This window comes from Garra rufa, chromosome 11 (assembly GCF_049309525.1).
Source record: "Garra rufa chromosome 11, GarRuf1.0, whole genome shotgun sequence".
Lineage (NCBI taxonomy): Eukaryota > Metazoa > Chordata > Actinopteri > Cypriniformes > Cyprinidae > Garra > Garra rufa.
This window is the reverse complement of record NC_133371.1, coordinates 24106681-24134200: the sequence shown is the minus strand read 5'-3', so window position 1 is coordinate 24134200 and position 27520 is coordinate 24106681. Positions and strand designations below refer to the sequence as shown.

The 27520-nt window shown below is 35.3% G+C and overlaps 1 protein-coding gene across 1 annotated transcript in view; it reads right to left on the bottom strand.

The window, feature by feature from the left end:
- Window positions 1-27520, bottom strand: part of sipa1l3 (signal-induced proliferation-associated 1 like 3) — a 130676-nt gene that overhangs the window by 75036 nt on the left and 28120 nt on the right. Inside the window, exon 2 of the mRNA XM_073850095.1 lies at window positions 1369-1459. The gene's annotated coding sequence lies outside the window, so the exon portion shown is untranslated. The remainder of the gene's footprint in view (window positions 1-1368; window positions 1460-27520) is intronic.

Genomic DNA, 27520 nt, shown 5'->3' with positions numbered 1-27520 from the left:
CTTGCCTTACAGACATGAAAAATATATCTATAGAGAATGAAATGTATACTCTTAAATGAACCAATTACAATGGTTTATTAATAAGTGTGCGACTAATAGTCGACTAATGCTTAAAATGAATGACTACTAGTTGACCAGAAAAATCTTTAGTCAAGGGCAGCCCTAATATTTTGAAACCAAACACCTTGAAACTAACATTTAATATGTCTATGGTATTCAAAAACTTTATTTAGGAAGTAAGAGTCAAATCAAACACGTTTAACTGAACATTCCAAAGTGCCTTATGATGTTCCAAAATGCTGCCTAGATAGTCAGCTCACTAGTTTTTTGAGGCTACAATTACACCAATGCATTTTCGTTTTAAAACAGATGACTTTTGCGATGGTTTCACCTGTTGTTTAGACTACTCCGGTGTTTTCGAACCTTTGAAAAATGGAGACTTTCAAAAACACTACAGACCCCAGGGTTGCGTTTAAGCGTAAATTGACCAAAACCAAGACTTTTGAAAATGATGGTGTGGCTGCCCACACATTTGCAATAACATCATGTTCATTATGAATGGTCATGTGACGTGTTTTCGGTTGTGTAGTGTGGACGAAGATTGTTTCTGAAACAATCATTCTGGATCAGTTTCAGTTTAAAATGCAGTTTTAAAATGAAAACGCACTAGTCACAGTCTGAGTGTCAAACATTTTAAACTAAACAATCTACAATCGAATTAAATATGTTGAATCACCTGTGTAACTAAACAAGGTGCTGTTTAGGTTACTGAAAACTGAATATGTCAATTTGAACATTATGTTATAACAAATTATTTCTCCATAGATCAAGTTGAATATTTAATCAAAAAAGTCAAATCAAATAGTCCAACATGTCTATGATGCCCATGCCATCTGGCTCACCAGGTTTTAAATGTCAAATCGAAAATACTGAATTAAACATTTCAAAGTGAACAAACTCCCACCAAGTAGTCACTTCAGTGACTAGTTTTGAGTGTTAAATCAAAAATCTCAAACTGAACATTCCAGCATGCCAATGATGCTTAAAAATGAGCATTTGAACTTAACTTGAATGTTACAACTTGTCTATGATTCAACATCTTGTCTATGATCAAAACTGTTTCCTAGGTAGATCGTGAGCTCACTAAGGTTTGAGACTTGAATCAAACACAACAAACCAAATGTTCCAACATGCCTATGATGCTCAAACATTCCAACAAGATTCCAAAAATGTTTATTCAGACATGTCAAAGTGCTCAATAAATGGAGTCTAGGTAGTAAGCTCACCAAGTCATTAGGACAAGGGAACAGAGTATAATGCAACACTGTGAATTCCCAGTTCTAAATCATGTGTGAGTGAATACATTACCAGAGAAAGTCCCAGTACTAAGGAAGCCATGAGTTATGGGTCACTCCATTCCTTTTGTGGGCGTCACCAAGCTGTCAGAAGACGAAGTGATCTGTCAAAGAAACCAGAGTGAGACATTAGCATTGTTACTACCTGCTGCTATAGAAACAGCAGCTCACCAAAGCAACAGTACAAGCTATCATTATGTGTTACGTATGTGTGTCAGCAAGCATTTTTGAGCATCAGAACCACAAGCAGTGAGAGAAAATGACATGGCACATGTCAAAATAATAAGCTTGATATTATGAATTACAGTGCACGAGGTGCAATACAACATCCATGTGTGAAAGAACAGTAGATGTGGCGTGTGTGTGTGGCACTGCCAGCCGGCAGGCATCTACCCACAGTCTCCTCAGACAATAGAGTCAAAGCAAAGCTGATGGGTACGAGCTGACAGCTGCTGCTCTTGCCTTCGTACCGCTAATATGGCTCGCTCTTCTCACACACACACAAATACAGAAGGCTTTGGTCGTAGTATGGGACATCAAAGGCAGCCTAAGCCTGATTCATAGCTCATGAATTTTGGGTTTATCTATCGCACACAGACGTCGCCTGCACAGACACATGCTGTTTTGGAGGGAACAACAGAAATACACGCACACACTTTCATACTGAAGGGACAGGAAGAGACGTGCACCGCCACACAAACATTCCCTGCGGCGGCAAACATTATGGCCTGACAGACTCCCGCCCATCAATACTGATCAATTCAGCTCTAGTTCCTCTCCCAACTGTTTGGGTGGAGGTCTGTGCCAGTGGATATCAGCTGGCAATGTTGTGTGCCTGCTCTGGATCGCAGGCTTTGGGCGATACACACCTACGTTTAGTTCACACTGGGTGTCTGACACACTCCCGATTCCATCGGTGAGAATTTACAGCCCTGATTGCCACTACAGCAAATCACATTACAGCCCAGCGCTGCTTCACCATGACAACACATTACAGCATGCTCCACTTCATCCAATTAGGCCTGCCAAGACTCAAAATACAGCACACCAAGGCGGCGGGCAGAGAAAGGGTATTTTGAGGTTACGAACACAGACAGCGTTCAGCGAACAGGCCCTGAAGGAGAAAAACGCATGCTTGTTTATGGCATGTAAGGATGCGCAAAACTACATGTTTTCAAAAAGAATTAGTTGGTGGCTTCTCTGAATGAACTGGACTTAAAGGGGACATCAGATGCAAAATTTAGTTTTACATGGTGTTTGGATATAAATGTATCTTAGCAGTGTGTGAACACAACCACCCTACAATGACAAATCCATTTACTCTTTTTTTTTAATCCCCAAAAAAACTAAACGGTCTCAACTATCAAGCCATTTTGATTTTCTGAGCATTAAGACATCATACTGCACAAGCTCCGCCCACAACCGCTGGCAGACTGTCACGTATTAGCATATTCCTGTCCTCAGCCATTTTCTCCATGTTTGAGCAGCTGTAGTGACAACAATGTCTCGTAAGCAATGCAGGTGTTTTGTATTTTGATGGAAAAGTGAACATAAGTCTTCGTTTTCTCTCGAAATCACAGCCACTGAAGACGCAGTGGATTTTTTTTTTTTTTTTGATGGTAACGCACCACCAAATACACACACAAAATGCAAAAAAAGGGAGGGGCGGAATGAGCCGTAGCTCATTTTCATTTAAAGAGACATGCAGTGAAATGTGTCGCTGTGAACAGAGTGTTTGCTGACAAGGTAAAAAGGATGTTGTTTTACATACTTTTGAGGGTGAAAAACAAAATATTGTTGCAGACATTTCATGAAAACCCTAAAGAATCATACCAACTTGTGGAAAATGGGCATCTGATGTCCCCTTTAAGGAAGTCCTGTATAATTAGACTGGGTTCAGGGGTCGGGTTCAATGTGTACGCATTACAAGTAACGCAAGTTACGTAATCAGATTACGTTTTTTTAAGTAACCAGTAAAGTAACGCATTACTTTTTAATTTACAAGAAAACATCCAAGTTACTTTTTCAAACTTTTTTTCTCCAATTTATTGATTGAAAGCTCTCCTGTCCCCATGTTGAGAGAAATCTTGAGTAAGAGGTTTCTTTAGGTCTAGAATAAATGTGAACATGCATTACAGTATCAGTTCACTTCAATTCAGTATTCCTCAAAATTAATGAAAACAGTGAAATGCAATTCAGAATATGATGCAAACTGGCAATAATTAAATGTTAAACAATACAAATATCCTCTATGTATTTAATCCCATTTTATTAACCAGTATCTTTGCGGCTGACCTTCGATGATCCTTAAGCAAAAATGACTCAAAATAAACTAACATTTGTTGTTCTTTTCTTTATTGCTGAAGAGTGTCGAACTTTCTTCTTCTGTGTTCTACTGTACAGGTGTGAAAGGGCTTTACATTTGCCAAAAACAGAAATTTGTATATTAAAAACAAACAAGCAAGCCCTTCCCAGATTTAAAAGGTAATGCAAAAGTAATGTAAGGCATTACTTTCCATAAAAAGTAACTAAGTAACCTAATTAGTTACATTTTTAGGGAGTAACGCAATATTGTAATACATTACTTTTAAAACTTTTCCCAACACTGGTACCTAGCATGAAAAATACAACTTTTATTCAAATTATGAATGGGTTTTTTAAAACGCTCATTCCTGCGTCATGGTACTTTCCTGAACGCATGGGGAATACTGACAAGGAAGAGGAGAAACTGTTGAATAAAATCATTATTTTTGTTCACAATGCGCATAAAAAATATTCTCGTAGCTTTAGAAAATTATGGTTGAACCACTAATGTCACATGGACTATTTTAATGATGTTCTTACTACCTTTCCGGGCCTTGAACGTGTCAGTTGCATTGCTGTCTATGCAGGGTTGGAAAGCTCTTGGATTTCTTCAAAAATATCTTAATTTGTGCTCTGAAGATTATCGAAAGTCTTACAGGTTTGGAACGACATGAGGGTGAGTAATTAATGACAGAATTTAAATTTTTGGGTAAACTATCCTTTTAAGTACTGATCTGATTCCCTTCAAACAAGACTCATTCTGGAGTTGAACTGTGACAGAACACAACACAGTGGCACTAAAATGTAAAGCGAAAAAAAGAAAAAAAAAAGTCTTTAGATGTAAACGGTCTAAATCCACACAGAATCTAAATATCTATAGTATCTATAAATGGTCAATATACATGTCAAAATGTCAGATATTTGGCATCATGTGGCATTGTCCACTGAAAAATGCATATCAGTCAACCACTTTTGGAAAAATCAAGATATGAGTAAATGAAAAACCTATAAATAAATATGCAAAAATAGCAGATTATAAAATCCTGTTTTACAGATATCATTAATGGGACAGCAGCTTGGAAGACACTGCAGGCGCTGACGCTGCAAGAAACTTCCCAAGAAAGGGAGCTGCGTTGTGACGTGCCGTCACATTTGCAATAAAGAGCCGAACATTAAACGGATTATTCAATCTGAGCCGCATGAATATTGTAAAAAGTTGCTATTAGTGTGACTATTTCAGTCTCTCTGACTTCCGAAGGTTTCTGTAAATGAGTGAGGCTCTAAATACACATACAGCAGATCCGCTGAAACAGAGCATAGTCGGCATGATGTAATGTCTCCTCGGCTCAACTGTTCTCCTCTCAGTTTGTTGTACTGTCAGATTCCTTCTGGGTTGCTGCCCCAAATACATTAAAATCTCTCTGGGAGGCTCTCGAGGACAGTTTCCCACTTTTACTTCAAAATCAGCATCTTGTAACTGTCCTGACAGCTGAGAATTGCAGCGGTTGGAAGGGTGACAGTGGAAACACAACATCCTGACATTGAGACGCAACTGTGACAGAACAGAGGGCTCGCTGACAACCTTCGCTGGCACGGAGACCGAGGCCGAGGGACGCGCGATACGGATAGAGAGATATTTCCGTCAATTTAGACAAATAGCAGTGAGATTACAGTAGAGCCAAGGAGATCGGCTGCTAAATGAAAATTTGAAGTGCTCTGTGGGGAGACTGCAGATGGCTGAGGGGATTTCACTTCCCTCCATTGCAACCTTTAAAACACTGACAGAAATGGCAGCGCTTGTGTGTAAACATACAGGTTGACATTCAAAGGAAGCGCCACAAGGGAAGTTGATAGGAGCCATGCATTTTGCTTCCTCTGCATTATAATGAGAGGTGGGGAGAAGAAACCTGAGCAGAGGGACTAAAATTGTGATAAGGGCCATATGAAATCCATTTTATTTTTCCCCAAATTACTTTTTTCCCTCCATTTTAATTATTCTAGATTCCGATTAATTCCCAATATAATTTTTCTAGACTGTTTTAATGCTTTAAATGCTTTAAACATTTTAAAGTTAATAGTAAACAAAAAGCATGTCTAATTAAATTAAATCATTACATTTTAAGGCCCTATGAAATGTTTTATTTTTTTTTTCTCAGATTCAGTTTTTTAATTTTTATCATATTCTGTATTTTCTGGATTCAATTTTAATGGTTTCATTAAATGTTAATAATCAAAAGCATTTGTAATTTATTGATTGTATTTATTATTTTATTTATTCATAAATACTGTGCTGTATATGTACATTTTTCTGGTAAATATTCCTTAAGAAATAATGGTTTAATAATAATTTTATTAGTAGTAGTAGTAATAGTATCATTACATTAAAGGAGTAGTTCACTTTCAGAACAAAAATTGACAAATAATGTACTCACCCCTTGTCATCCAAGTTGTTCATGTCTTTCTTTCTTCAGTCATAAAGGAAAATTATGTTTTTTGACTAAAACATTTCAGGATGGACTATAATGGACTTCTATGGTGCCCCCCGCGTTTGAACTTCCAAAATGCAGCTTCAAAGGGCTCTAAAAGGGAAAGAAAATGAAAGAAGGGTCTTATCTAGTAAAACGATGGGTTATTTTCTAAAAAAAAAAAAGTTACAATTTATATACTTTTTAACCTCAAATGCTCGTCTTATCTAGTTCGGCAAGATGAGCATTTGAGATTAAAAAGTATATAAGTTGTAAATGTTTTTAGAAAATAACCGATCGTTTCGCTAGATAAGACCTTTCTTCCTTGGCTGGGATCATTTAAAGCCCTTTGAAGCTGCATTTTAGAAGTTCAAACTCAGGGGCACCATAGAAATCCATTATATGGAGAGAGATCCTGAAATGTTTTCCTCAAAAATTTCCTTACGACTGAAGAAAGAAAGACATGAACATCTTGGATGACAAGGAGGTGAGTACATTATCTGTAAATGTTTGTTGTGAAAGTGAACCACTCCTTTAAGTAATATATTTCTGTCACAATTTCTTCAAGTTAAACCCAACTTTTATTTTGACGGGTTGATGTGAAGACCTTTATTATGAAAGTTTTCTGAAAAGAAACAGTAAAATGCTTATAAAGTGTCTCTCAGAGCAGTTCTAGAGATTATGTTTGTGTTTGTGTACTCATATATTGAGGCGGCAGAGGCTGAAAACACGGTGAGCGGCACGCACTAAACAAAAATGCGTGTTTGTGTCATTCATTCACACAGAGATACAAAGCTTAATAGTTTGCAGCTTAATATTCACAGACACTAGTTGAAATCGAGTTTTGAGAGTTAAGTGTACTGACCTACTTTTGATTTTTTCATCCCAAATTTGGTAAATTCCGTGACATTCCACGTTATACACTAAATTGCATTTTTTTGACTGGATTCCGCGATTTCGACTGATCTCACGATACAATACTCTCACTCAGTAGCCTGTTTACCCACCATGCAAAGCACGCGATTGTTTACAGATTAGAGCTTTTCAACATTGTGTGGTCAAAATAGATGTGAACATGGTCAAAATGCGTCATTAGAAAAGCAATTAAACATTGTTTTAGCCAGTGGTTTTGGCCCTTTAAACTACTCCAACCGAAACTGGAATGTTTGACCAAAAAATTCATATATTTTCAGTTACCGAAATTCGGTGCATCACCAGACAAAATGTATAAAAAAAGTGACTGTTAACAGAGAAGAGGAGCACAGTAAAGCATCATGGGCTCAGAGTTTGACCTCTGCTTTGATATGGAAGGTCTTCAGCCTCAGGCACAGTCTCAGCATTGCAGCAACTGCAGCAACATACACATAAAAACAGCCTTTACACACCGCCAATTCAAGATCTCATTTCATATAGGACTTGAGAATAAGCACATACGAAAACCTCACTTTAAACTTACAGAGAGAACAAAGAGCTATTCATGGTTTCCTGACAATCAATCTCTTGCATTATCTCATCTCTTACACCCCAAGCCAGCCTCCGCTCTTCTCCAAGTCCAAGTCTAAGTTCGCAGATCCATGATAAAGCCCACACCGCTTCTAGAATCATACCGCATGTACACACAGAAACACACATTATTATGTCTCCATCACGCCAGTCATGTGAGGCCTCATCTGATGTTGACATGCACATTCATTCTCGCCGTCTGATATCAACGTCAAAGCGGTACATATCTCATGTTGGGCTAAACAGCTTTTTGATTCACGTGTTGATGGTACTTCTTAAAAAACGCAGTCAAAAAGCCCTCGAGAAACCCGAGATTGCATAAAGCCAAACTCTTCGAGCACAGACTAGCCATTACACACACATCAACTGCTTTAAAAAGATCTCTCAATGACAATCAGTAGGAGAGCTGCCAAAGAGGCAGTTTCCATCTATTACGCCTGATGACTAATTACTCTCCTTCAGTTCCAAGAAATTCTAGAAATTATGCAACAGGAGGAGATGTCAAACCAGTCTAAGTGAAGAGATACTAATAATAATCCTTGGCAGTTTCCTTTTTTTCCTCCAGACTTCTGCTTAACATGGGTCACAGTCTAAGCTGCGGCTTAGGTTGCCATTAAAATGGCCTTTCCATGAGAATATAAAGAATAAAATATTTCATTCTTGGTAGGTTAAGAACTAAGGAGACAAACAGTGACCCAGTGGTGCCATCATGGTGACCTTTGTTATTAGTAAATCAAGTAGACATTAGTGTGTGACCGCTATGGATTTTCCAACAGCCAATGCAAATAAATATCTACAGCATTGTTGCCATAGGCTCCATATTTAGTGGATCAATGTATTTCAAGTTCACACATGTATCTAAACAGCGTTAACTATTAACTATGATCTACCAATGTAGATCACAAATGTGTCTAAATATCTCATAGGCATCTTTTATTAAAAATCTGTTTATTTTTCAAAACATTTTAAAAGTTTTAGTCTCTTATGCTCACCAAGGTTGCAATTATGTGAGACAAAATACTGTTAACAGCAATATTGCGAAATACTACTAAAAACTTGTCTATTTTAACACATTTCAAAACGCAATTTATTCCTGTAAAACTGAATTTTCAGTAGCCATTACTTCTTTTTTCAGTTCTGATTTTTTGCTCAAGAAATTATTATTATTTTTAATCAATTTAGCAAACAATTGTGGTAACATGATTCTTCTGGATGCTTTTATTAATAGAAAGTTTGTCTTATTTGATATACAGGGTCCTAAGAATTTTTTTCTACTTTTACTTTTCTGGATTCTGTTTTTTTGTTGTTTGTTTGTCAAAAGCATGTCTAATTAATTGAAATCATGAAACTTACACAATTTAACAGCAATTTATTAAGCTCACCAAAGATTACATTTAGAAATACTGTTGTGTATTTACATTTTTCTGCTCAATGTCAAATTCCGTGACATTTCACGTTACACATTAAACCGTTTTTATGACTAGAATCCACGTTTTACGGAAATTATAGGGCCCTACAGATTACTCGATTAATCGCCAAAATAAATGACCGATTACAGCCCTAGTATTAAAATTTTTTCTACTGAATGAATTCTGGTATGACGATACTTTTTCTCTGGGGGGAAAAAAAACAGTAAAATTCTCACTAAGAGCAGTTCTAAAGATAATGTTTGTGTGTTCATGTACTCATATACTGAGATTTCAGACTGAAAACACTGCATGCATCACACGCACTTCAGCATGTGTGTAGTAAACGAAACCGCACGTGTGCACCATTTATTCAAACAGAGACATGTAGAACATGCAGGACATATATTTAAATAGTATTTCTCCAGCTTAATAGTCACAGAGTCATTAGTCCATAAACATGCAGGATTCATATTTAAATACTATTTTTGCTGCATGTTCACATACACTAGTCCATATGTGACCCTGGACCACAAAACCAGTCATAACTGAGATGTATACATCATTTGAAAGCCCAATAAATAAGCTTTCTATTGATATATGGTTTGTTAGGATAGGACAATATTTGGCCGAGATACATCTATTTGAAAATTAGGAATCTGAGGATTCAAAAAAATCAAAATACTGAGAAAATCACCTTTAAAGTTGTCCAAATTAGGTTCTTAACAATGTATATTACTAATCAAAAATTGCATTTTGATATATTTACAGTAGGAATTTTACAAAAAAATCTTCATAGACATGGTCTTTACTTAATTTCCTAATGATTTTTGGCATAAAAGAAAAATCAAAAATTTTGACCCAAACAATGTATTTTTGGCTATTGCTACAAATATACCCCAGCGACTGAAGACTGGTTTTGTGGTCCAGGGTCACATATCACCTTTTGATTTAAGTGAGTACTGACCTACTTTTGATTTATTTGTCCCAAATTTGCCAAATTCCGTGACATGCCGCGTTATACAGTAAGTTCCATTTTTATGACTGGATTCTGTGATTTTGTTCGCGCTTTCCGCATCTGGGAAATTACAGGACCCTATAATCACCCAATTACTGAAGTAATCTCCAGGATAATCGACCGATTACTCAATTACAAAAATAATTGTTAGTGACAGACCTAGTGTTGTTTTGAATGGTGAAACCGCACATCCGCACCATTTATTCAAACAGAGACACGCAAAACATACAGGATTCAGATTTAAGTACTATTTATTTTTGCTGATTAATGTTCACAGACAATAGTCCATATCATGTTTTGAACACCATTCATTTCAAATAAAGACACGTGAAACATGCAGGATTCATATTTAAATACTATTTTTGCTGCTTAATGTTAACAAACACTAGTCTATATTGTGTTTCGATTTAAGCGAGCGCTGACCTACTTTCTGTGATATTCCACGTTGTACAGTAAATTAAATTTTTACGACTAGATTCTGTGATTCCATCTAGGGTTGGGTCGATAGACGATGCCATCGTCCATGGCCGATGGCCGATAGACATCACGATGCTGAGCCGGCATCGCGATCCTCCGCCCCGCCCCGCCGCAGCAGCAACCCGCTCGCGAAAAACACACACTTAATCACACTATATAGCCAAATGAAATGCATGCTTTCAATTTCCGCATCTTTACTTATTGTATTATTATTATTATGAGGAAATATTAACAAGGACGTTTGTAGTGATCACAATGCAAATTACAGGGAACTCCAAACGAATTACACAAACTAGTTCGTTTACGTTAATAAATGAGGCATACAAAAACAGCAGAAAACAAATCTAAATAATTTTAATTAAATTAGATTAAATAAACTACACCAAATATGCCTTTTTCATGGTTTTACCATAACGAACAGAGCTTGGAACAAAAAACAAGAGAATATTTTTTTTTTTTCATCGAAATACGAACGTACAATACAAAGCCTAGTATACATTATAAATAACAGTTTATCATTCAAATACACTGGGAATATGGAAACACTTGGATTTGTGCCGAATTAGAGGTAAGTGAGCCCAACGCCTGCTATTTTTAGTTTCTCTTTGTTTTGGTTTCTTACCTTAATATATTTTGTTTCATTCCTGTTCTGTTCTGAATTCCGTTACGTTTAAATGATTCGTTTTGGAGTCAGGGTAACTAACTTATAGCTATGTTTATAGAGTTTATAATGTCAATACATAATAATATTTCGCTTGATTTGGTATTATTTCTGATTTTACACTTTCTCTCTAAACATTCCGCTGCTCATTAAATGCGTTTGGAGAGAGTGGGTTAAGCAGTAAGCAGTCAATGAGAGCTATTTTGAACTTAAAAAAGCTGACTGATGGTAAATATGTTAAGGACCAACACACATCCTCCAAATACATCTACATAAACCCGCGCTTGCTCCGTCTCGTATGCATGCACGCACTGTCACGATCTAATGCACTTGTTAATGCCGGATCTTTAAAACCCGGCTCAAATTAAGCACTGGTGGAAACACAGGCTACAATTAATTAATTCGTTATGAATTAATTATTTAACAACAACCATCCCTCACCCCGTCCGTCGCCGACGATACCATCGTCCATCGCGATGTTTCACATTGGCCATCGTACGATGCCAAATTGGTCGACATCGCCCAACCCTAATTCTATCCACACTTTCCGCATTGTAGAAATTATAGGGCCCTATAATTTCCCAATTACTCGATTATTCGACTGATTACTCGATTACCAAAATAATCGTTAGTGACAGCCCTAGTGTTGTAGTGAGTAGTGCAACCACACATCAACGCCATTCATTTCAAATAAAGACACACAAAACATGCAGGATTCATATTTAAATACTATTTTTGCTGCTTAAATGTTCAAAAACACTAGTCTACACCGCGTTTCGATTTAAGCGAGCACTGACCTACTTTTGATTTATTCATCTCAAATTTGCTAAATTCTGTGAGAAATTCTGTGATATTCCATGTTGTACAGTAAATTTAATTTTTATGATTGGAGTCTGTGATTCCATCCACACTTTCCGCGTCACAGAAATTATAGGGCCCTATACTTACCCAAATACTCAATTAATCGACTGATTACTCAATTACCAAAATAATCGTTAGTGACAGCCCCTTCATCCCATGCCGTGAAAATTCAGTGAAATTCCACGTTATACAGTCAACTTTATTGTTATGACTGGATTCTGTGATTCCATCCATGTTTTCCACATTGCAGAAAACATACAGGCCTAGATATATAACTTTTTTGTAACATTATGTTGTCACTATGGAACAATTCAATTCATCCTGCTGAATAAATATATTAACTTTTGTCCCCAAACATTTGAACAGTAGTGTCCACAGCACGCCTATCAATCCATTTTTAAATGCCACTTAAGTGAGGCCACTACACTATAACGATATAAAATGAGATTATCAAGGGGTTTGAATTGCACATAATGACATTCTTTGAATGATCCAAGTATGATGTGCATCATCCCCAACAGCATTTTAAAAAGAAACGCATTACATGCTTTTAGAAACACAGCCCTTTTGTTTAAAGCGATCCTCCAGGAACTGGGGATCTGGCAGGGTCTCTCAGACTCATGTTTGACCCAGAGCAGGAATGCAGGGATTCAGGCCATTTCCTCCAGCTGTCTGCCTCCAACCCTTCAGCCAGAGAACAACACTTATCTACTCTTTAATTCCACATGTCCCCCACTCATTTCCTTACACATTCTTTCCTTGTTCCTTCTATTCCCGATATCTGTAATATTTTACATTCTTTAAAATGTTATGTATATGTATACCATGTATATGTATATTATGTTTATGTATACAAAACTAAGTCCCCTATCTCATTCTGTCTGCTGGTAAAACTTCTGAGACTATGCCAACAACCGCAGGGGTCCTGATAATGATGACAGCATACAGGACTGAATTACATCCCCACAGCTGCTAGAGCTACATCCCACTCCCAAGAGAGTGAACATATACTTTACACACACACACACACACACACACACACACACACACACACACACGACAGACTGCACTCTAGTTGGCACACATAACTACTGTGTAAAACACAGGTCACAGGAAGTACTGGATATGTTCACTTGTTTCCAATTATTGAGCTGTCAACACTAGGCACTATGCAGTAATTCCTAAAGAAAACAGTTTTTGAATATTGTCCACCTCTTGCACAAACAGTTCAAAGCCCTTATTAATTTATCTAAACAGATTCAGGTAAAGTGTAATTTTCATTGAAACATTAGTACAAAGTATGACTGAATCAGAGTTTACACTGAGGGACTTGTGAGATGCTGAATTAAATTAGCATGCAAGCATCACAACCATGTCCAAGCATGCGTCTAGTTTAACGCAGCCTAATTAATGTTATGATAGACTGACGGATACATAGATACTTAGCTGATCCCTGAAGGGAAATGCTGTGACTAACATTTAGCTAAAGGAGACACAGCACAGAGTCCATGGAGGCCTATTTGGGGGGACAGCTCACACTGGCCTGTGATTGAGTGTGTCATCACATAATGAATGTGTGCCATGAGGGGCCGAAGACATAACCGGTAACTGTAGCACACTGCAGACAGCTTAACAAGAACTGATGGACCTAGTGATGAGGACAAACAACATCCGGTGAGGGACAGATGAGGCTTTGCAGGCCAGGCTAGAGTGAAGTTTCACTGGGGAATGCTAAAGCTTCTCTTCTGGTTTTTGCTTGGAGAAAAACTCCCCCAGCATAGACACTCGCTTTGGATTAACATTGGGTCAATCGTAGATTAAAAAGTCTTAATTAAAACTTCATCCCAGACTGCTACAAAAATAACAACTGCAGCAACAACTACACAACTGAAATTAGAAGTGTTAAGCAAAAATCAACAATTATTGTAGTGAATAATTCTTAAAAAATATTAATTAATAAACATTTTTGTCTCAACTATGTCAACTATTACTTGGCAGAGGAATGTTTTATTTATAATTGATGTATTTTTGTTGGTGGTGTTATTAAAAAAATATATATATAAAATAAAAAAATAAAATAATTAGTCATGTTAATAAAACATTATTTGGCAAAAAAACTGTATTATTATTATTAATAATAATAATAAAGCAATTTTCATAGTAATAATTATTAATGTTAACAACACTAAAAAAACAGACAAAATGTACAGTTATCTAATTAAACATTATTTGGCAGAAAATCGGTTTATTATTATTATTATTATTATTATTAAAGAAATTCTCATAGTAATAATTATTAAATGTTAGCAAAACTCAAAAACAGCTAATATTTATGGTGTTTATGAACAATATTCATAAACATCCAACAGTTATCTAATTAAACATTATTTGGCAGAAAAACGGTTTATTATTATTATTATTATTATTAATAATAATAATAATAATAATAATAATAATAATAATAATAATAATAATAATAATATAGCAATTTTCATAGTAATAAATAATTATTAATGTTAACAACACTAAAAAAACAGCCACATGTATTGTGTTTATGAACAATATTCATAAACATCCAACAGTTATCTAATTAAACATTATTTGGCAGAAAAACGGTTTATTATTATTATTATTATTATAATTATTATTATTAATAATAATAAAGAAATTCTCATAGTAATAATTATTAAATGTTAACAACACTAAGAAACAGCCAATATTTATGGTGTTTATGAACAATATTTATAAACATCCAACAATTATCTAATTAAACATTATTTGGCATAAAAACTGTTTATTATTTTTATTATTTATTTACATTATTATTATTATTATTATTATTATTATTATTATTATTATTAACAACAACAACAATTCAATTCATATTACTAAAAATAACTACTAAATTAAATTTAAAAAAAAAACTACTAAATAATAATTATTATAAATAATAATTATTATAAATAATAATAATTATAAATAATTATTGTCAATAATACTAATAAACAGCCACTTACAAACAATATTTATGTAAACCACAGGAAAGGAAAACAGTTTATTCCTATATAATAATAATAATAATAATAATAATAATGATAATAAACAATATTAAGTAATAGTAATAATAATAATAATAATAATAATAATAATAATAATAATAAAATTATATTGAATAATTATTGTTAATAAAACTAATAAACAGCCATTTACAAACAATATTTATGTAAACCACAGGCAGAATAATTGCTATAAATTGCTATAAATTCCTATTATAAAAATCCTACTATTATATTATTATTGCATAATAATAATAACAATAACAACAACAACCTCAATTAAGAAGACTAAAAATAATAAAAACTATTATACTAAATAAGTATGGTTAACAACACTAATAAACAGCCATTTCCAAACAATATTTATGTAAACCACAGGCAGAATAATTGTTTATTCCTATTATTAAAACTCTTTTATTATTAAATATTATATTATATTGTTATTGCACATTATTATTATTTTTAACAAATGTTAAATGATAATAATAAAAACAATTTAATTATTATTACTAAAAACAATGAAATTGTTAATAAAAATAACAATTATTAAACAATATTATAATATTATTAAAAACAATATTAAATAATAATAACATTTCAATATTACTAAAAAACTAAAAAAAAAAATAATAACATTAATAAACAGCCATTTTTAGGTAAGCAACTGGCAGAATAATTGTTTATTCCTATTATTCCAATTATTATTATTAAAAATGATATTATTACATTACATTATTTTATCTTACAATTACATTATATTATTAATATTGCACATATTATTATTATTATTATTATTATTATCTCTATTATTATTATTATTATTATTATTATTATTCAAAAGTAACATAGCTGGCCTAAATGAGACCAAAATATAGACTATTTATGCCCGCTAATGCAAAACTGAAAACCAAGTTTGTTTCTGGAGCTCAAATCCACATCATATGATTCCCGCTCTTTTAAACACACACAGCTGTAACCCTGAGAGGCCATGCTTTCAGATAAACGGAGATTAATAACTTCATCTAATAACTCATGAATTAGGCTGCTATGATCGGAAGGAACGCAACGCAATAAAGTAAATTAAACAATAACTCATTTAAATGAGCACAAGAGTTCTCTTGTCTCCCATCTTGCCATCTCACGAGTCTACAGAGGTTTCAAAAAGTACATGCACACATGTTCCAAATACTACTTAAGTTAACTTCTCTTGCAAAATGTGTTGCATAAAAATGTGTTGGCGCTACTTCACACAAACGCATTACATATAAAACGCAAAGACATTAAGTGTATATGCTAATTTTCTGGGTCAGACAAAGCTCAGCAAGTGGTCCAAACTCATTTAACAGAACTGAACCTTCTCTAACCCCAACCAGCATAACCAACATGCCCAAACACACAATAGCATGGGTCATGAGGCATCAGAAAGGGGGAGGAGGGTTACTGTAGTCGAACAAAAGAGTCTCTGACACAGTTTCTCTTCTGTCTGCTCCTCTCCGTTTTTCAAACAAAGCACTTCGTTGCACGCGTGAATTTAGAAAATGCGAGAGAATGCAAACGCATCTGCATGTCTGAAAATGCCTGGCTTTGCATGTATTACTGTATGCGTGCAGATTTCTGAATGAGTCTGCAGAGCTCTTGTGCTTTCACCAGCAGATCAGTCTCCAAAGATGCCCCAGATCGCTTTTCCCTCTGCTGTAAAGATCTGAGTGGCTCTTTGTGGGAAAGGGCTTTTCAGAGCTGTCATGAGAACCAGATAAAGCAGAAGCCAGAGCTGAGGATGATGGAGCCCAGTGATAGAGATAATGCTGCCACTCTAGTCCTAATGAAACGACGCCTTTCTCCGAGTTACACCCACTAACAATGAAATGAGAAGCTGGAGAGAGAGAACCAAAGAGAGAGAAAGAGGAGGGAATTTCACTCTGTTCCCTGTTTAGGGCCCAAGGGACTCGGCGTCTTGTTTGTGATGGTTTCCTAGCATACATTCAGATCTAGCATTGTTTTTCTCCAACGTCCACTGAAAAGCTCAGAAGAAAGCAATTACATCAGTTTGCTAAGAGTCTTATTAAATAAATGTATTTGGGAAAATTTGAAGGCCATGACTGGAAAAAAACAGCAACAGACAAAGGTCAGTCATGCCTCAATAAATAAGAAATAAAGATAACCTTTTGAGCATCTGCTGTAAGGGTCCAACATTTATTCTTTAAACTCTGAAGATGTTAAATGCATTATTTATACAGCTGGACAACGACAAACATGACGAAGAAAACCAGAACTAAGTGAGAGAAATAAGATGTTGTTCTCTTGCACAAATGAATCAAATATGTACCTTTGAAGATCATTGCATGTCCATTTTTCAGTCCCTCGTGGTCAGTTTTGTGGTTTTTAGGATCAGCTTGTGTTCTCAGACGCAGCCACCTTGAGTTGGAAGAGAGAGAATAAATAAGGCAGATGAAAATATGAATGTGTCTGAGAATATTTCTGTGGAAAGAGAGCAACGTTGTTTGGAAGCCTGTTTCTGCCACTGAATAAAAAAAGAAAAGAAATTCTCAGAATTTAGTTTATTTCTCAGAATTGAGATATAAACTCTTAGTAATGAGAAGTGAAGTCAGAATTGTGTGATATAAACTCTCAGTTGTCAGTTATAAAGTTAGAATTGCGAGATATAAACTCAAAAACTCTGAAAAATAGACTAAATTCTGTGAAACAAAGTCTTAATTCTGAGAAAAAAAAAGTTAAAATTGCAAGATATAAACTCGCAAATCTGACATTTTTTCTTAGAACTGCATGATATAAACATGCAATTCAGAAAAAAAAAATCAATTCTGAGAAATAAATCGAGATTTCTGAGATATAAAACTCACAATTCTGACTGTTTTTCTTTATATCATGCAATTCTAAGAAAAAAAAGTGAGAATTATAAGTTTATATTCCGCAATTCTGACTTTATAACTTGCAATTGCAATTCTGAGTTTATTTTCTTTTTTTAGAAAGTTGCAATTCTGAAAAAAAATAAACCCAATTCTGAGAAATAAAGTGAGAATTGTAAGATATAAAACTCACAATTCTGACTTTTATTTCTTTATATCATGCAGTTCTAAGGAAAAAAAATCAGAATTATGAGTTTACATTTCGCAATTCTGACTTTATAACTTGCAATTGCAAGTTTATAGCACGCAATTCTAAGAAAAAAGATCTAAGAAAAAGTCTTAATTCTGAGGAAAAAGTTAGAATTTAAGATTTAAACTCACAAATCTGACATTTGTTCCTTAGAACCGCATGATATAAACTCGCAATTCTGAAAATAATAAACTCAATTCTGAGAAATAAAGCCTTAATTCTGAGAAATAAAGTGAGAATTGTGAGATATAAAATTATGATTTTATATTTCGCAATTCTGAATTTATAACTTGCAATTGCGAGTTTATAGCACGGAATTCTGCGAAAAAAGCCAGGATTGCATGAAAAAATTTAATTTCAAGATGCTTGTATTTATGAGAAAAACTGTTTTTATCAGTTTTTATCTTTATTTTGAGTTTTTATCTAGTAACTCTGACTTTATTTCTCACAATTGTGAGTTTATGTTGCACAATTTTAATTTTATAACTCACAATTGCATGGTTATATCTCAAAATTTGAAGAAAAAAAATCAGGATTGCAAGAAAAAGTCAGAATGAAGGGTTAAATGCAGAGCACAAATTCTGAGTATGGGTCTTGGCCACACCTCACATCCTTTCTTTCCCTCTGTTCCTCACAATTGCTTAAGTTTATATCCCACAATTCTGACTTTATAACTCGCAATTACGAGTTTATATCAGACAATTCTGAGGAAAAGAGTCAGAATTGCATGAAAAAAGTCAGAATTGTGAGTTTTTATCTAGCAATTCTGACTTTATTTCTTGCAATTTTGAGTTTATATCATGCAATTCTGAGAAAAAAGTCAGGATTGTGAGATAAAAAGTCACAATTACATTTTTTTATTCAGTAGTGGAAATGGGCTTCCATAAGTTTGTAACTCAAAAATGTACAAGTTCAGAAATGTCATTTTCTTCATTTTCCCAAATTCAGTTTGATGAGGATGTTTGCCTGTAGCTAAGAAGAGGCCACCATCTGAAGCACAGAATCAGAGACTACAATATGTAGCTCTGTTAAGAATATCACCCCACTCTTCACACCATTACTGCAGCATATAAGAATATGTGCACAGCATGCAAAGTTTCAACTGGAATACCCACATGACCTATATTTGCCAAAATGTGCAGTACACAGGGCACATTGCATGGAATACAGAATCCCATATTGCAATGCGGCTGACATGACATTTCCAGTATTACAAATGAATCATACGTAACATTAGTCATGATTTTCAACAGCGTTTTTGATTCACTGTGTGATCATACTGCTAATAGTATGCCATTTTTATATAAAATTGGATTAAAAATGCAAAATTATCATTGTGAGTAACTGTGAGTTTGTATCTCACAATTCTGACGTTATAATTTGCAATTGCAAGTTCATATCTCACAACTCTGAGAAAAAAAATTCAGAATTGTGTGGAAAAAAAGTCAGAATTGCTATATAAACTCAATTGCAAGGGAAAAAAATTCCATGATATACTCACAGGATTGTGAGTATATGACAATTCTTAGAAAAAAAAGTCTGAATAGCTATATAAATTTGCAATTGCGAGAAAAAGTCAGAATTGCAAGATATGGAATGCAGTTGACATTACATTTCCAGCGTGACAAATGAACCAGGAGTAACATTAGTCATGATTTTTAACATCGTCCTTAACTTAATGTTTGATATGACTGCCATTTTTACATAAAATTGGATTAAAAATACAAAATAATCATTGTGAGTTTATGTTGCAATTCTGACTTTATAACTCGCAATTGCGAATCTATATCTCACTAAGAAAAAAAATTCTGAATTGTGTGAAAAAAGTCAGATTTGTGAGTTTATATCACAATCCCTGTGAATTACAACATCATCCTTAATTGTGACCCTGGACCACAAAACCAGTCTTAAGTCGCTGGGGTATATTTGTAGAAATAGCCAAAAATACATTGTATGGGTCAAAATTATTGATTTTTCTTTTATGTCAAATATCATTAGGAAATTAAGTAAAGATCATGTTCCATGAAGATTTTTTGTAAAATTCCTACTGTAAACCTATCAAAATGTAATTTTTGATTAGTAATATGCATTGCTAAGAACTTAATTTGGACAACTTTAAAGGTGATTTATCTCAGTATTTTGATTTTTTGCACCAAATATTGTCCCATCCTAACAAACCATACATCAATAGAAAGCTTATTTATTGAGCTTTCATATGATGTATATATCTCAGTTTTGTAAAATTTAACCTTATGACTGGTTTTGTGGTCCAGGGTCACAATTTATTGTTTGATATGACTGCCAATAGTTTGCCATTTTTACATAAAATTGGATTAAAAATGCAAAATAATCATTGAGTATTTGTGAGTTTATATCTCACACAATGACAATCATTTTCATTTCCAATGTTGAGGTGTGATGAGGTCATGTGACACAGTGAGGATATCAATGTGTCATTACTGTTTGTATTATTAAGCAATAATAAAATCTGTTTTAAATAGTCTACTCTTCAATTGTTTGGGGTCAGCTAGATTTTTTGAAAGGAAATTCTTACTTTTTTTCAGCAAGGATGCATTCAATTGATTAAAAGTGTCAAAAACAGGTCTTTTGAACTATCTTGATCAAAGATTTCTCGAAAAACTTACATAATACAGTGTTCACAAAAATAAAAACAAGCACCACTGTTTTCAACATTAAATGATCATGTTGCACTAAAGACTAGAGCAAAAAAAAAAGACTTCAGCTTTGCCATCACATATTCTCAAATATATTCAAATAGGAAACAGTTATTTTAAACAGCAACAATATTTCAGAATTTTAGTTTTTAATGAATTTTTGATCACATAAATGAAGCCATGGTAAGAATATGAGGGTTCTTTCGAAAACATTTACTAAAATCTTACAGACCCCAAACTTGAAAAATATCATTGACACTGCAGTATTCAGCAGGAAGTATTGCAGCATTTCATTTTATATATTTATATTTATATTATCCTATGTCTGTATATTTAAGCTAACGCTAAACAGGATCAGGAATATATAATAAACATTAAAGTCTATTTCAAGAGTATTAAAGCACTAAAGTAGTCCAGAGTACTTATACTACATCTGGTTTAAATCTCCCAATTTTCAATGACCCCCTAATCTTCCCCTCTTTTCATTCACATATTAAACACAGACAGGCACAAAACCAACCCAATATAACTGCTCTTTTGGCTATTTTATCAGTGAGCCTTACTCCCCCAAAGCCTCACTAAAGTCAACACGCTCACAGGAAGAAAAATCGACACACGACCTCCAAGCCTTTCTTCCCTTCATAATGTATAACAAGCGTATAGTGTTCTGGTATTCATATGGTGTAATAAGCAAAACGTCCTGCAGTATTCATGCGGGGTGACCGCACAGGCGTGGTGCTGCATGGCGATCAGTAACACCGCTGAACGGCAGAAACAGCAGCGGCCCGCTATAATCACCGACAGTGGCTGAATTATTCATGCTCAGGGCTCCTCCCGGCCTGTGTGTGTTTGTGTTGTAATCCAATGACTGCCAACCCTCCCACGATTCCTGAGTGTATCCCCACTCTCCTGTACGCCACATTCCTCAAGCCGGCTTCTGGATGCGTCACGTTTGCCCTGACAACAAAATACCAGCATGTGCAAATTTTCCCAGCCAAAACACACAATTTTAAATAGAGACATTTGTCTGCTAAGTGAATGATGTGGTCTGAGGTGATGTCGAGCAAAATGTTACACCCCACCCACAATCCCGTACAAGTCTCGACATGTCTGTGTACAGGAAACCACAGACAAAATGGTAAATAGTTTGTTAGTGATCCATATTAAACCAATTCTACGCTCGTAATCACAACGGACCAATATTTCAGTCGTTCCTCAGATTTAAGTGCACATCCACTGGGACAAATGTGAGCATTCAGGCGTTTATCATTGAGCAGACCTACTCGGTCAGCAGCTGAGATCAACGCTGTACATTTACGGGGCTCCGCATCCCTTTGAGGTATGTTGTAATCTAACTCCCCCTCAATCTCTACTCCTTTTTTAAAGCCAGATGGACAGAGTAGGAAAAAGGGGAGCTGTAAGCCCGCTGGGTGGCCTTGGCCAAAGCTGTTAGCAGTTTGCTGGTTTGCTGTTAGCACTGTAATGAACTGCAGCTCCTGCAAACAATTAAAGCTGAGGAGAGAGGTACTGAAAACCAGAAGCAACTGTCTGCTCCCCCAGCAAGCCAGCCAACGCTACTGAGTTGACAAAAAAATCCCGCAAATTTCCAGCTTTTCATTTTGAAAATAGCCTTAGGAAGTTTTTGTTCTGAGAAAGCATAAAGCGATAGATTTGAGTTTGAGTATTAGCTGCTGTGTATGTTGAACTTTACCTGACAAGGAAAAAACCTGTCTTTCCACACATTTACTACTTCCATCATTCAATCAGCTGAAAGAATTACACGAATGAAGGACCACAATCACTTAAAGGGATGGTTCGGAGTAGAATTGACTTCATTGCTATGCACTCCGAAGCCCATGTAAATACCCCATCCGAAGTTTTTTTTTTACCTTAATCAAACATTTATGGAGATATTAGAGTTTTTCGAATTGCTTGTTACAGGAGTGAATGGTACATGTGATGTATCTCGTAAATTGCACCACTAAACGTGCAAGTAATCTTACCAAACTTGTACAGTAGTGTAAATAGGTTATGTACTCACAAAACGCTGCATCGGAACATTTGTAAGTCCACCATGAGTGTTTTAAAAACACGTTTTAGCCGATCCCTACTAGTCTCAAAAACTACAAATGGCGACACGTCGACGTCACTTCCCTGGTTTGAAAAAAGCACGTAAAAGTCCTCCTACAAGTTGACATGCACACAGATGTAGTAGGAGGACTTTTACGTGCTTTTTTCAAACCAGGGAAGTGACGTCGACTTGTAGTTTCTGCAAATTGAAAGGATTTTTGTGATGGTGTTTTTGTCGCGGATCTAACAGTTAACAGGCAGCGTTCCAGTCTATCTGTACAGCATGTCGACATGTTAAAAACTAGGTACACTGAGGTATAGGCTGGTCCGCTATATATTTTTATGTCCGACGGGAAGAACAAGACTGGTACCGTTCTTCAAAGCGCATAGAAGGATTCGGTGTGTTTTAGTTTTGTCAGATTAATTATGTAGTTATTAAATTTATATATATTTAGTGTAGGCCTATTTATTTTATTCTTTTTTATATATTTTATACTGATTTTCTCTGTTCTCAGAAGCGCTGCTGATGCGTGATAATTTGAGTATATGTGAATACAGTTTTTGTTGTTGCTCCGTTGCTCTGTATGCTACTGTTTGCACGTTGAAATAAAACATTTGCTTGTATTTTTTATGTATCATCACAGATACTAGTGCATTCTATTTTTAAACTAATTTATTATTCAAATTTGATCAGTTAACGGTTAATGTTCGAATAACGAGCAGCGGTTGTCGGTCAGGAAAATTAACCGAAATGAGCATCCCTATTATAATGCTTCAAAAGATTTCTATTTCAGACAAATACTGTTCTTTTCAACCTTATTCATTGAAGGATTAGTTCACTTCCAGAATAAAAATTTCCTGATAACTTACTTATCCCCATGTCAACCAAGATGTTCATGTCTTTCTTTCTTCAGTCAAAAAGAAATGAGGTTTTAAAGGTATTGAAAAGGCAATTTGGACCTTCAACCCATTGGCTCCCACTGAAGTCCACTATATGGAGAAAAATCCTGGAATGTTTTTCTCTAAAATCTTCATTTCTTTTCGACTGAAGAAAGAAAGACATGAATATCTTGGATGGCATAGGACTGAGTAAATTATAAATTATTATTCTAGAAGTGAAGTAATCCTTTAAAGAATCCTGAAAAAATTTATCAGATTGAGCAACACTACTGATGATATTTTTGAGCACAAAACCAGCATATAAGAATGACTTCTGAAGAACCACTAAAGACTAATACTATAACAGTTTTGATCAAATGCAGGCAGTCGTAGTGTATAATAAATGGATAGTTTGCCCAAAAAATAAAAATTCTGTCATTAACAACTCACCCTAATGTCGTTCCAAACCCGTAAGACCTTTGTCCATCTTCAAAACACAAATTAAGATATTTTTGATCAAATCCAAGAGCCCATTCAAGGCTCAGAAAGGTAGTAAGGACCTTGATAAAATAGTCCATGTGACATCAGTGGTTCAACCGTAATTTTACGAAGCTAAGAGAATACTTTTTGTACTTTTTTTGAAATTGGTTACATTCAACTTTGGTCTGGGAGAGACAAAATGGCGACAACGTGCTTTCTCAGTCCCTCGTCTGTCCGCACATGCTCCAGATTCTTGGGGCATTTATTGTTTGAAGCCAGACACTCACAAAAACAAACAATGAATGCGAGCAAGCAGAATCCCGGGCTGTGGGGCTGTACAGAGAGCATCAGCATCTGAGCTTTTAACGGCACAGAAACACTGACATGCTAACGCAGACCCCCGTCCTCGCCACTCTGCTGTTTTCAGCAGTTCCGGCCTAAATGCGAGAAGGTAAGAGCTTTTACGGTAGTGCTTTGTTGTGTTAATCTAGGGTGCATTATAGTGCTTCAGGTTGGCATCCTGTCTGTGAAGTTCAGTTACGTCATCTCCCTGTCCTCTTGTGACCTCTGGACCCAGTTTCTTGTGGCTTTCTTTGAGGCTTGGAGGACAGTGCCTCATATGTATGGACTGCCGTGCAGCAGTGAGCCCAGATGGCAACTGGTCTGCCCAGCCCTGTCCTTACCGTGTTGCCCAGCACCATGCCAGCTGCTTTGTGCACCTACAGAAATGGACGCAGACCGAATTATTTTGTGATTTTAACACTGTCCCTGCTACCTTTCTGGGTCTTGAACATGGTAGTTGCACTGCTGTCTATGATTTATAAAAAATATCTTAATGACAGAATTTAGATTTTATTGGTGAACTATTCCATTAAAATTACTTCCTCACCAATGGATCCTCTGCAGTGAATGGGTGTCAAGAATACATTTCAAACAGATGATAAAAACAAAAGTAAAATATATGGATACAGCCTTTTAATTAACCATATTGTGAAGAAAAATGTACACATCCTCATTCCGTTCAAAAGTTTACACCCCCGACTCTTAATGCAGTGTTTTTCCTTCTGAAGCGTCAGTGAGCGTTTGAACCTTCTGTAATAGTTGCACATGAGTCCCTCAGTTGTCCTCAATGTCAAAAGATGGATCTCAAAATCATACAGTCATTGCTGGAAAGGGGTCAAATACACAAACATGCTGAAAAACCAAAGAATGTGTGGGACCTAAAAAAAATTTCTGAAGAACAGCGGGCAGTTTTACTGTTCAGGACAAAAAAAGGAACTAAGGAACAACTATCAGTAAAAAAACCACAGCTGTGGATCATTCAGGTAACAACACAGTATTAGGAGGAAATCAAGTGTATGTAAACTTTTGAACAGGGTCATTTTTATACAGTTTAATAGAAAAAAAACATTCATTATTTTTTCTTGTTTCTACTGTATGCCAGGACAGCAGGGGAAATACATTATTAGTTTACTTGTAGAATACTTGATTGTTTTTATCAGCTGTTTGGACTCTGATTCTGACGGCACCCATTCACTGCAAAGGGATCCATTGGTGGAGCAAGCTAAATTTCTCCAAATCTGTTCAGGAAACAAACTCCCCTACATCATCTACATCAGTAAATTGCAGCTAATTTTTATTTTTGGGTGAACTATTATTTAGTCATTTTTTTTAATTAAGAAATATGAAAAAACATAAGAATGACAAAAGCAACAAATTTACTTGAAAAAACTGCTTTAAAATATTGTTAAATACTATCTTAAATAACATATCTTGTTTAAATGTACTGAAACTTTGAGAGCAATGTTCATAAATGCCTGTGATAAATGTTCATTGCAGTCATCTGACGCTCAATCGCGGTGTTCAATGTTTGACAGGGTTGCTCTATTGATTGTTACAGATCTGACAACTGACTCATGCACACAATAGTGATATCACGAGCAGCCACAACAAAGTGTCAGCCATAGACACAAACACGAGCTAAATATGGAAAGTTCAACACAATTGAAATGTTCAATAGTTCAGTTTAAAGGAATCGTCATCATTTACTCAGGTTCCAAACCCATTTGATTTCTTCTGTGCAGCACAAAAACAACATTTTGAATATTGTTTTAGCCACTCTTTTCTATGTAATTACAATGAATGATGAAATGTTTAAGCTTCAAAAAGTGCCATATACGTAGTCTTCAAAAGTGAAAACTTAAGCTTTATGTGAGAAACAGACTAGAATTTACACTAGTATTCATTGACAATCTACTTCTTTAATTCCAGGGTGCTTGCATGGGAAAAAAATATGCACAGCGCTCTTCAAAATCTCACTTTTGTGTCCCAGGCAAGATAAAGTAATGAGTACAAAATTAGAATTTTCATTTCTGGGTGAACAATTCCTTTAATATGTATATTATTTCTTCATGCAACAGGCAGAAAAATGGCCTCTTTTAAGCCAACAAGCTTTTTCCTACTGATTTGTGTGCTAAATTCATCTGTGGTTAATTATAAATCTCTGCAGATTATTCACAGACATTTTGCCCTGGTGGTGGAGGAGAAAGAGGAAGGACGGAGAGGGAGAGGAAGAGCTGCAGAGCGAGTTGTTTGACCCGGTTTCTATATTGTGCTGAGCCGTAAGGCAACGTGACACAGTCCCGGCTCAGACAGAAAGCACCCAGCCTTCAGCGAGCCAAGCGAGACTGGAGCACATGCACACGCAAACACGCCAGACCACTTCAAATGCAGCGCTGCCATTAAAGTTCAGATGGAACGAGATTAAAAAACACAACACTACATTAGTTCTCTTAATCATGGTTGAAGTATAGCCTAACACATAGTACTGTGAAGAACAGTGGGAATGGTGGGCGTCACTAGCATAACATATGGACTTTCTTGCAGGGTAATTAAATGCAAAAAAAAGTCAGCAAAGTAGGCTACATTTTTGCAAGCAAATAGAAAGCAGTTTAAGGCAGGAGTGCAAATAAAATATGACAAAAATTATATTCAAAAGTTTGGAATCAAAACTATTATAAATACAGCAAACACAGTAAAGAATTATTACAATTTAATAGGGGTCGACTGATCATTGGTGCCAATATTAAGCATTTTTGTGGTTATCAGTATCGGTCATTTTCAAAACCAATTTGCAGATAAAATAATTTAAAAGCATTTAAAGAAAGTTTTTGTCAGAGCCCTTGTTGTTATT